The sequence below is a fragment of the Dendrobates tinctorius genome, unplaced genomic scaffold, assembly GCF_039654945.1.
Source record: "Dendrobates tinctorius isolate UK_male_01 unplaced genomic scaffold, ASM3965494v1 ptg000021l, whole genome shotgun sequence".
NCBI lineage: Eukaryota > Metazoa > Chordata > Amphibia > Anura > Dendrobatidae > Dendrobates > Dendrobates tinctorius.
The window spans coordinates 3,819,299-3,832,500 of NW_027361689.1; positions in this window are offsets into that span (position 1 = coordinate 3,819,299).

Sequence of the window (13,202 nt, forward strand, 5' to 3'; positions counted from 1 at the left end):
AAAAAAAGATGCCTGAGGAAAAATAATGCATACATTTTCCTGCAGCGTCTACCTATAGAAAAAAATCAGTCGGCATGTATAAAGTGCTATATGCGTACCCTTAGGAATAAAAGATTCTCACGTCACATCCACTATTGGTCAGGGTTTAGAGGATTAATGGGAGATAAAGAAGGAATATTCTCCTGTTTGGTGTCCAATCCATCAGACATTTTATGACGTGCATTGTAGTGATATGCCATTAACCCCTTTCACCTCCTTGGATTTTTCCATTTTTGGGTTCCATTTTTTTCTCCCCTTCCTCCCAGAGCCATAACTTTTTTATTTTTCAGTCAATTTGGCTATGTGAGGGCTTGTTTTTTGCTGCCGAAAGACATCATTTGTTTTGTCATAAAATGTACTGGAAAATGGGATAAACATTCAAAGTGTGGTGAAATTGCAAAAAAGTGCAATTCTACACTTTTTTTTTTTACTTATTCACTAGATGCTAAAACTGAGCTGCCACTATGATTGTCTAGCTCATTACAAGTTTGTAGATAACAAATGTGTATAGGTTCTTTTATATTTAAGTGGTGAAAAATAATCCAAAGTTTCTAAAAAAAAAAAAAAAAAAAAAAGCACCATCTTCCTAGACCCGTAGTGTTCTCCATTTTTCGTGATCTTGGGCTGGGTGAGAGCTTATTTTTTGTGTGTCGAGCTGCCATTTTTACTGATACCATGTTGGGGTAGATACGATCTTTTGATCGCCCGTTATTGCATTTTATTGCAATGTTGTGGCAACCAGAAAACGTAATTCTTCTGTGTTAATTTTTTTTCTCGTTACACCATTTACGGATCAGGCTAATTATTTTTATACATTGATAGAGTGGTACAAATTTGAACGCATTGATACCAAATATGTCTAAAAACGTTTTTTTTTTACTTTTTACCTGCTTCAATATTCTCCTTGGAAGACTAGAAGCTGCGATCATTCGATCACTTGTGTTACAGAGAACAGGGCTGCAGCCCTACTCTGGGTAGCAGAAATGATCACTTGTTAGGAGGGCCGACAGCTGGGTAGTGCTCATATCTATCCAGCAATGACAACCACAGGGGTCTCTTGCAGACCCTGGGTGGTCACTCCAACCCGTCGGCAACCCGTAGTTATGTGACATGGGTGCCAATGGGCTGGATTAGTGAAGCGCTTCTGGTGTGAGCATGTTAAACGCCACAGTCAGAGATTGAGGAAATCAGCTGACATGTGCCAGAAAAGTTGGGGGCTCTTCACTGGAACCTACAGCAAAAAGGTGGAGCCAACCTTAGACATATCTATACGTCTAAGGTTGTAAAAGTGTTAATATCACCATTATTCAATTAGATTCAAAAAGACATTAATCAATTTTAAATTTATATTTATTTACATTTTTTAATTAAGAATTGCAGGGAAGGATGTAGAGATGTTCTATCGAGATCCACTTTTGGATCTGTGGCAGATTAAAACTTTTTTCCTTTCAGGCAATCGGCGGTTAATGTCAGTTTTTCCCCCCGCTGGCCTGCTGGTGTAATTGCATTGCTGCTGGGTCAGCTGTTGTGGGTGGTCACCACTCCTACATCCTTTAAAAGGTCACCTGATGCATCAGCTGACTGTCGGTGTTAGTTCATTCTGCAGCGACCGAGCTGAAGACAGGAGCTTCCTGGGTGCAGTGGTGCTTCAGCTTTAATCGTGGTATCTGGTGTCTATATCCTGCTGTGCGGTGCTTTGCAGCAGAGTAAAGCTAATTTGTAGTTTTGCTACCTTGTCCCTTGGTGTCTGTCACGCCCACTCTGTGTATGTTTTCTGCAGAGGTGAGGCTAGTGTTCCTTGCCGGCCAAATCACTAGCCAGGGCAGATCTAGGTGACAAATAAGGATGAGGTATCCTGATGTCGGCAGGGGGAAGGACCTGCATAGGGTGTTAGATAAGATCAGGGACAGGCTCAGATTGGAGCTCAGGAAGTGACCATCCCTGAATCCCTATTGTCAGGGCCTCCCTCTCCCATATTCCATTGGTGTTGTGTTGTTTTGCCATTTGGTGACCGATTAATCGTTGGGTCACGTCGCATTGGTCAGTCACTCTGTGACGTTCTTTAAGAGGCCTTCAGCATTTGCAGATATTTCTTGCAGGTCAGAAGGCCACTGGTAGATGTACAAGTCCTTCCATACAGGTACAGCAGTGATGGTGGACGTGCTGCACTTTCTTCAGGGCGCTAGATGTGGGGGTATCGAGATGTCTGTGCTCTGGGGATAGCAGGCAAAAATGCAGATTTCTCTGACAGTGCGAGCAGCCCTGGATAATCCACGACGGCAGGATGATATCATCCGGCGGAAGATCGAACCTATGAGAAAAGATATAAAACTCATGTAAGTAATGGGACTCCGTATTGGAGGATACTACTGTGGTGTCACTGTGCGAGGACGGTAGAGGGATCTTATCCATACACAGGTACAGGATCATTGTCGGTCATCATACATGTGACAATCCCACCACTGACAGATCACAGCTGCTCCCCATGAATTCTCATTGACATCACACACCATGGAGATTATTGTCACACTTACCTCGCCTCTTTTTCCCCTCTTCTACTTCCTCTGTTTTTTGTTGTTTTCTTAGTTTTAGTAAATATTTTCTTCCCTTCCGAAGAACAAGAGAATCTAATCAAAAAGTCAGAAACAGATGTTAGTTATAAACTCCAATAAGATTAGCTTTGTATCTTTATAGAGTTATGCAAACTGATTAATATGCTCCTGTAGCTTCTCTGTGCGCCGCCATGTGGGGTCTCTCAAATATGTCCCCTTTAACATGAGATTACATTCAGGAAGCCAAAGTGATATTATGTAATCAGTTAGATAAAATGTCAGAGTAACTTTTAAGAACACCCATCATCAGGTCAAAAGTGTCCAGGATACAATCTACTTTATTCCCGCTGATCCCCTGAATATTCTGTTTTTGGATTTGTTAAAATCCTCCATAAGGCTCGAGAGATTTGGGACTTTTTATTTAGTGCTAGTGGTAATGGTCTTTACCATGGGGGCGTGGCTCACAGGTAATTATTACAGGGCAGCCGGAAAACACGCCTCTAGAGAATCCTGTGAGCCACACCCCAGAGAATCCTGTGAGCCACGCTCCAGAGAATCCTGTGAGCCACGCCCCCATTGAATCCTGTAAGCCACACCCCCTGGGTAAAGACAATAAAATTAAGCACTAAATAAAAAAGGACAACAACTTTTGATTCGTATAGAAAATGTTAATTAAACAAAAACGGAATACTCAGAGGGACAGCGGAAAAGAGAAAGTAATTTTCTGAGCATTTATGTGCAAATTCACATTTAAATTTAGTATTATAAGAGAATGGCCTAAATCTGTACATACCTGACAATGAGGACGAGGATGACTCACTGTTTTTAGTAGTTAAACAGTGATTGCCACCATTAATTTTGGGAGAAGAAGATTCTTTCTGCCTGTTTGGTAGAAGAAAGACAAGTAAGTTAACTGTAAAAACAATAGAAATAAGTAAGAACACCTGTCTGTAAGGCCAATTAGGACAACAGTAAGGTAATATCCTGCCCAGAACCCCATTCCACCAGCAAGAATAGAGTCTAACTAGTAATATTGGTCTCTAGTGAACTGGAAATGAATGGCTGGTCACATTGATCAGCTGATACAACAGCGATAACACAAGCCAAACCCACAGAAATCAGCAATCATGGGGAGGTGGATGCTGGACATGTATTTGTGTTCATCGTGTATTTGGATCAGAACATATATCAGACCTAAATCTCATGGTAATAATCTACTCACATGTCTGAGATTTTTTCGTTGTTCTCTGGGGAACACTCTGGAGGAGACATAGGTTCTTCTTCCTTGTTCATCATCCCGTCATTGGTGGTAGGTAGCTAAAACAAACAGGGAAATATAAAATAGATGTATTTTTAAACTTTTTTCTAATTATAGTTTTATGCGTTATATTGGCTATGTACTTACCTTGGAAAACCTCTGGGAAGATGAAACAAAATTTTGGACTTCTGTCCAGTCATTGTTCCCACTTGTGTCCGCCTCATCTGAATCAATATGTTTGCATTTCTTAGAATGAGCTGAAAAATACAATTGTCATAAGAGATTATTCGTATAAAACCGGGATCAGACAGTGACCACGTTATCACTAATATAATTAGCAATTGTCACGTAAAATGAAAGACAAGACACATAGCGGTTTTCTGCAGATGTCTTATTTTGCTTACTGAAAAAGTAGTGGGTGTCCTCATCTGACTTTAAATTAGGAACAAAAAAGGGCTTCTGGCTTAGAAGGTTTTCAAAGTCTATGTCCCGCAGAAATTGATGACATTTGATCTCATTTGCTCCTTCTAGAAAAGGAAGACAAGAAAGAAATTGGTACAGTCATTTTCAGAGAATCTGCTCCATATCTGCACAAGTTATGCTAATCTGAACTTAAGATGTAGCAGAGCCTATATGTCGGAAATGTCCTGAAAATAGGTAGATTAGAGAACTTCTGTGCTACTCCTGATTAACATGGTCATTTATCTTCTCACCAAGGCATAATAAGTCATTAATAGTGATGGGAGAATCCGAACAATAAAGTTCGGGGTCCATACCGAACAACTACTGTCAGTGCACAGACCCCAAACATGGACTTTTCCAGGAAGTGCATGTTACTGTTCGGGTTCGGCAGCCTGAACATCAGGCCCCCCATTTTTCTGAATATTGTCCGGGTTCGGATACCCAATCTGAACATTTTTAAATGTTCAACCGGACTCGAAAATCCACGGGTTGGCGCATCACTATCCATTAATAATACTATTATAATATTACCTGTCCCAAGTCTATCTCTTGGATTTTTTCTAAGCAGCTTAGTGATGAGGTCCTGAGCATCGGGTGGAGGAATGCGTTTATGATAATTCCAAGTTATGTCATCTGTTATATAAAAAAGAAATATTACAGGAATTTAAACCTTTTCATTTATTTCATAAGAAATATTTTCGGTAACAGAGTTAGGAAATAAATCACATAATCAAGCAAATCAAATAACTGAGACTTCACATAGCATGCAGATTATTTTACTTACCCCTGAGGATACTCCAGTAAATCTTGCTATTGCAAGTCCCATGAAAAGGTACAATTCCAAAAAGAAATTCATATAGGATGATCCCTACTGACCACCAGTCAACAGGCCTTCCATATCCTTTCTTTAAGATGACTTCTGGAGCCTTGTAGTAAGGGGTGCCAACAGACTAAAAACCAACAGAAAAATTAGATGATCAATAAATATAATTGTGACTAATAACGTCAGTGGAAATATTTTCTAGATGAAACATTATCAGAGAAGGAGAAATAGATGAGATTTGTGAGGAAGAAGGTCTTGTATGTAAAGCTGACCTCTCTATCAAGGAACTCGCAGGTGATGTTGTCAAGTGGAGTCTTGTAGATGTCTGATGTTGGTCTCATGAGGCCGAGTTTTGAAAGTCCAAAATCAGTTACTTTAATATGTCCTGTTGATGTTATCAGGAGGCTGTGAAAGAAAAGATGGTGTCAGCTCCAAGTAATAACCCATAGACTGTAAACAAACTCTAAACTTCTTCCCCATTATTATACTATAAGGGTCACTTACTTCTCGGGCTTCAGGTCTCGGTGCACCACACCATAGCTGTGCAGGTATTCCACAGCAAGAACTATTTCGGCAATGTACATACGGGCCAGGGGGACAGGTAAAGGACCCCTGAACTGTAAAAGCTTGCCACAGTCTCCTCCTACAGGAGAAAGCAAATATGACAGGTGAGGGTTGGTTACAATGTAAATTATACATGATGAGGGTGAATGAGAAATAACAGACATTGGGGTAGGATCTGACACATAGAGATATACAGTACTCTGCAGAGTGACCCTATACAAAGGTGCTAGGATTCAGCAGACGAGGCTGGATATAGATACATTGGATGTGTCCTACCTGGTACATACTCCATGACCGTACACAGATGACGTTTAGTAGGAAAGGAGCAGAACACGGAGGCCACAAAGGGACAATCAGAGAAGATTGAGATGTCCCTTTCCAGAAAGGCCCGTTTAAGTCTCCTTGGCTCTTTCAGGGTTTCTTTGTCCATTTTCTTCATAGCGTATACTTGGTTTGTGTCTTGATGACGCACTAGGTGGACGGCTCTGGAAAAGAGAAAAATCCAAGATTTATTATGACTTCTTACTTACCATGTGTCTACAGACCTCATCTAGTGATCTTCTGTACTAATGGTTAATACTAGATGTGAGGCCGTCACTAGAAATCCATGTCTAGAATTACATAAAATAAGACTCCATAAAAGATCACCAATGATGGTCCTCATCCCTCCTACCTGACCTGAATAGAGACAGATGTGGACAGTGATGTGGACTCTTATAATTTGTCTATGGGAAAATTGCAGGGGCAGGACACAAATACATAGGCATCATCATAAGGAGCCCTGGGAAATAAATATTACACCAAAATAAAGCTCACCCAAAGGTTCCAGAGCTGATCAGTTTGATCGGCTTATAGTCGTTCTTACAAGGTAACCTCCACGAGTTATATGATCCGATCAAGGCCTAAAAAGTAAATAAGAAATAACAATAAGACACAGAAGCTGCAGAAACATATGAGCTCCAGATGGAGGAAGGTCTCACTTCTACATTATGTCCCCACTGATTACACTGGAGCAGATGTAGAGGATTTGATACAAGCCGGACCCTCCACAGACACTATAGGGGGATATGCCCCATACACATATGTCATTGTACTGCAGGGGTGGATAGGGGACATCACACAGAGGATGCAGAATAATAACACTATCATCACACACAATAGGTCTTATCTACATGAAGAACAGCGATATCCCATTATCATATGGGGTATAATGTGGGATGTGTCATTCACACCCGTCACCTGATGATACACAGACGACCCTCTGATACTTACTCTGGCAGATTCCTGGATGATCTCTGGTGTCTCACATATTCCTCCATCAGTATTTGCCGGCACAGTTATTCCTAAAGTAATGATGAAATAATGAAGAGACGTCATGTATTAGTCTATATCAGCACTTATTATACAACACATCCATGTAATGAAGGAAGTGGCGAGACCCCTGTACATGGAGTAATGTGAGGTGTATGGATATTCTGCACACGCTGTGTATAATTATGGCATACCTATATATACTGTACCATAAATGTGTGATTATTCAGGATCTGATCGAGTCACAACAATGACATGATTGGGCGACGAGCCCAGGGGAGAAAAGCCGAATTACATGAGCACCCTCCATTATAGTATATGGGGTGTCCATTAGTCATCACCGGCCTCATACAGAGGATGAGGAGTAAATCTCCATATTCTCTGCCATTCTATATAACTTGATATTGAGTATAAAATATTAGCTGATCGGCTTACCTTCCATCAGATCAGGGTTTAGCCCCGGCTGACGGGTATCAGGGTCAGCAATATGGAGGTTTTGTGTCTCTTCAGAGTCATCTTCTGAGGTTTCCTGATGGATATAATATATACAATTAATATAACATTTCACAAACAATAAATTACTATATTTATAAGGCAGGAAAGAGTAATTCTGGATTTCCATGATAATTTCAGTATAGGACGGACTATACACGGCCGCTCCCTCCAGTAAATCCACATTAATATATAAGAGACTTGTAGGTACAGGAGCTTCTCCCAAAATTAGAATATCATCAAAAAGTTAATTTATTTCAGTTCTTCAATACAAAAAGTGAAACTCATTATATAGAGTCATTACAAACAGAGTGATCTATTTCAAGTGTTTATTTCTGTTAATGTTGATGATTATGGCTTACAGCTGAAGAAAACCCAAAAGTCATTATTTCCGTAAACTTGAATACTTTATAACACCAGCTTGAAAAACAGATTTTAAAATCTGAAATGTTGGCTTACTGAAATGTATGTTTAGTAATTACACTCAATACTTGGTCAGGGCTCCTTTTGCATCAATTACTGCATCAATGCATCGTGTCATGGAGGCGATTAGTCTGTGGCACTGAGTGTGACGGCCAAACAAGCACAGTGATACTCTTGTTTTTAAACCAGGAATTGGTACTTTTGGCAGTGTGGACAGGTGCCAAGTCCTGCTGGAGAATTAAAGTCCCATCTCCAAAAAGCTTGTCGGCAAAGGGAAGCATAAAGTGCGCTAAAATTTCCTGGTAGACTGCTGCGCTGACTTTGGTCTTGATAAAACACAGTGGACCCTTACCAGCAGATGACATGGCTCCCGAAACCATCATTGATGGTGGATAATTCACACTAGGCCTTGGATATCAAGGTCCCAGAGTCTGGAAGAATAGTGGAGATCCAGACAATCTCAGCTGCTTGAGGTCTAGTGTGAATTTTCCACAATCTATCAGGAAATTTTAGACCAATTCATGCTTTCCTCTGCCGACAAGCTTTTTGGAGATGGAAATTTCATTCTCTAGAAGGACTTGGCACCTGTCCACACTGCCAAAAGTACCGATACCTTGTTTTAAAAACAAGAGTATCAATTGGTTTTATTGGCCAGCAAACTTATCTTACCTTAACTCTATAGAGAATCTATGGGGTAATGTCAAGAGGCACTAGACCCAACAATGTAGACTAGCTGAAGGCTGCTATCAAAGCAAGCTGGGCTTCCATAATACCTCAGCAGTGCCAGAGACTGATCGCCTCCATGCCACGCGGCATTGATAGAGTAATTGATGTCAAAGGAGCCCCGACCAAGTATTGAGTGCATTTCACATTTTGTATTGAAGAATTGAAATACTGTAAATGAACTTTTTGATGATATTCCAATTTTGTGAGATGCACCTGTACAGCTGTTCTCTAATAGCGTTTATCAGAACTGCAGCATTTACAAGAAGGAACATTGTGATAATCGTGTGAGACAGAGGTGGAAATAGAAACTCCGAACTGATGAGTACAGGCTGTCATCACAGATGATGGTGCCGCAGAGTCAGGCTGCCATAAAATATTCTGTGCTGCTTGGAGCGGACAGGGAGGCCTCTAATATCATACATCTGAGCTTCTGCTATAAGACTGGTAATCTGGAGAATATCAGACAACAAGGACATGAGATATAGAAGATGACGAATCCTTACCAGATGCTCCAGTGAGTAGGCCGAATACTCCAGTACTAGCAGGACGTTTTGGGCCAGTTGTTTAAAAAAGGCCAATTCTCCACTTCGGGATTTTTCTTCGGCCTGTAAAGATGAGAATAAACAAGAAAAGAAAATCATGAGAGAAAGTGCAGAATGGAGGAGGCCATTTATGCCACTATGTTACTCCTGCTATCGGCACTACAAGTACTATATGACCGCTGACGAGGGAACCCGTCACCTGAAAACCTTTAAATCTCCATATCCTCCTTCCATACCCAGTGTATGGAAATAACACACATGGCTGACTGGGACATGTGGAAAATATCCTCAGCAACCTTCATTAATTTTACAACTCAAAACACGGGATGAGTGCAACATATATATATATATATATATATATATATATATATATATATATATATGTATACATACACACACAGTATTGCTAATAGGGCTAGAACAGAAGAAAACCAACACCTAATTAAGAGTTACCCCTACATGCACCGCACCTGCAAAAGGAGTAAGGTCTTATTATCCCACATAAATACCCATTTCTTCACAGGACATAAGTCCGCTAGATAAAATGGGATGAACCCGAAGTCACTATTCCCCAAGCAGTTGCGTCTATTGAAAGGACCACACATTTAACAGACTCAGCGCCAGACCCATCCCCCACCGCTGTGACCATAGAAAGACAATCCTACCTCCCCAAGACCCCTACTTATCAAGTACCATCTTTTACATCCTCCTTCCTTTCCTCCCCATCTACTCATATACTATATATGTATAAGGGCTGGTTGGATGCTGGAACGTGAAACTGCAAAGAGAAGGAATTTCCCCAACCTTCTTCCTTTTATTGTCCCCTGGGAGCCCAGCTCCTTCCCTCCTTTCTGCAAATGTACATGTTATTCCCATCCTGAGAAAGGGTCCTCACATGTGGAGGGGGCTCTGGAGCTGAGCGCCGTAATCACATGGAAAATACAGCTATATTACATAACGGCATCCGTCTGTGACAGTCAGTGTCGGACAGCAGCATTTATGTGGAGGACGCACCGGTGTCCGCGCGCTCCGACTATCATTGACCCTCTATGATGTGGTCACAGGGGAACACTTACTGTGACAGCCTAGGGCCACGTTCACATGGTCAGTATTTGGTCAGTATTTTAGATCAGTATTTGTAAGCCAAAACCAGGAGTGGAACTATCAGAGGAAAAGTATAATAGAAACACATCACCACTTCTGAATTTTTCACCGGCTCCTGATTTTGACTTACAAATACTGATGTAAAATACTGATCAAATACTGAATGTGTGAACGTGGCCCTAGGCAGAGCTTCTAGAACACTGAGATTTTCACTACATACAGCAATACTATAACATTGCAGTACATAGTATAATCGATTCAAGCAATGGCAGATATACGTCCTTTAAGGGCACTGAAATGTCAGAATTACGCTTTTTTGGTCACCGAAACATTGCAATAAAATGCAAAAACAGGATATAAGAACATTGTATCTACCCCAGTATGATATCAATAACAATGATAGCTCGGAGCATAAAATAAAAGCCCTCACCCAGATCCCAAAGTATGGAGATGCTACTGGTCGCATAAAGTGGAGCCATTTTATCTTTCTTTCAATAATAATAACATCTTTATATAGCGCCAACATATTCTGGAGCGCTTTACATACAGTATCATTGCTGTCCCCTATGGGGCTCACAATCTAAATTCCCAATCAGTATGTCTCAGGAATGTGGGAGGAAACCGGAGTACCCAGATGAAACCCACACAAACACAGTGAGAACATACAAACCCCTTGCAGATGTTGTCCTTGGTTGGATTTGAAACCATGACCCAGCACTGCAAGGCTGCAGCGCTAACCACTGAGCCACCGTGCTGCCCAACTTTATTTTATTTTCACCATAATAAATAAGAAAGAACCTATACATGTTTGGTATCTGCAAACTCGTATTGACTTGCACAATCAAACTGGCAGGTCAGTGTTAGGATTTAATGAACATAGTAAAAAAAACAAACCCCAAAAATAATTGCAAAAATGCACTTTTTTTTTTTACAATTTCACCACAATTAGAATTTTCCAGTACACTAGATGGTAAAATCAATGGTGTCATTTAAAAGTACAACTTGCACAGCAAAAGACAAGCCTACACAAGGCCATAATGACGAAACAACAAAAAAGTTATGGTTATTGGATGAGGGGGAGCAAAAAACGAAACCACTGAAACAGAAATTTGCAAAGTCATTAAGGGATTAAAGGGTTAACAATCCAATTCCCCCCCTGCGTCCACAACCTTCTCATCCCTACTTCTGCCAACCCTTTAGATCCCACCGTTTATCTTGTCATGTAGCTAATATGCCCTATTTCGGCTCCCCAGCTATTCGTATCTGGGTATTTGGTTCAGGTTAAACTTAATCTTGTATTCCATTTATCTTAGATTTATATGATTTGTGCAGATTATCTGCTGCTTACCTGATGTACCAATGTCCAGATGTTCTGCTGTAAATGCTCAAGGTATTCTTGGCTTATTCGACCTTGGTGGTATTTGGTCAGGCAGTCTCTCACTAGCTCCATAACCAGCCGGTAAGTGAAGCTGAGGACGCCATCGGGTAGAGGTAGCACAATTTCGGGGTCATAGGTGATAAGAATCCCCTGGAGTAGTGCTAACACCTTTAGTTTGTCTGAAGAAATTCCAGACATTTCAAATAAATCCAATCGCAAAAAGTATATGACTCGCTATACAGCTTATCACAAGCAGCAATGACAACAGGTTGTCAAAGTGACGATCGGAGTGTAAGCGCTTGTGTAAGTACTGATGGTTCATTGTGATGTCATAATGGAACTCGTGTTCTGATTCTAAAGGGGCCTCTTACCTTATAGGAAGTTGCCTAGAATCTCTTAAGGAGGCAACACTATAGGCTCAGCATCAGAACCAGACGCCGGCATGGAGGAGATGGCAATGGGTGCTTTACTTTTCTGATCAGTTCCGCAATTTTCATGTTCTAAGAAATTATTTATATTTGTTATACAGAATAAAAATTATAACAATTTGTGTCAATAAATTCAGAATCCAGTGATAAAAGAAGCATCTTTACTGTGGGAGCAGGATCAGACAGGGACTGCATCCATCCCTGGCATATGATGCACACAGACCCACGCTGCTCTCCCACAGCCACTTCCAAAGATGGGGGTCTCTATTACAATGATGATCCTGCCTACCATTGGAGAAAATCAAAATTTATTACTATCATTAATGCAAATGTTTGAGCGTTCCCACTAAGGTCTCTTTATAGTGTTAATACTACCCCCTTGGGCCTTGTTATAACAGTAATAGTACCACTCTGGGTCTCCTCAAAAGGGAATCTGTGAGGAGGATCATTCCTCCCAAACCATCTTTATGGGCATTGTAGGGATCACTCAGGTAATGATTGAGGTCGGGATTAGGCCATGTTCACACAGGCAACGATTTAATTTAAAAAGGAAAAGGTTTATTAGCTCCATTATCCATGGTGAACACAAAAGAGCCATGCTCCGACCCATAGGTAAAAACAGCCGGAAAGTACAGTACATAAGGCCGGTCAATAATGCAGTGGGTGTAAATCCATTACTCCGGCACGTACACGTCCAATACTCCAACAATTATACATCCATTACTCCAGCAGGTATATATCCAATACTCTGGCAACTATACACCCAATACACCGGCAGGAATAAATCCAATACTCCATCAGGTATACTGTATATCAGATACTCCGGCAAATATACACCCAATGCTCCGGCAGGTATACACCCAATACACCGGCAGGTATATGTCCAATACTTCGGCAAGTATACATCCAAGACTCCGTCAGGTATACTCAGCGTCGGACTGGAACACCTTGGGCCCACCAGAGAAAATCATTCTTGGGGCCCACTATGTAGCTGCATAGAGTTAAATACCAGACCACCAATTGTGCGGTAAAACACGCTAATATCCGGGTATAATATAAGGTTGTACATGTCTTAATTATGTAGCAGGAGTTGGGGTAGC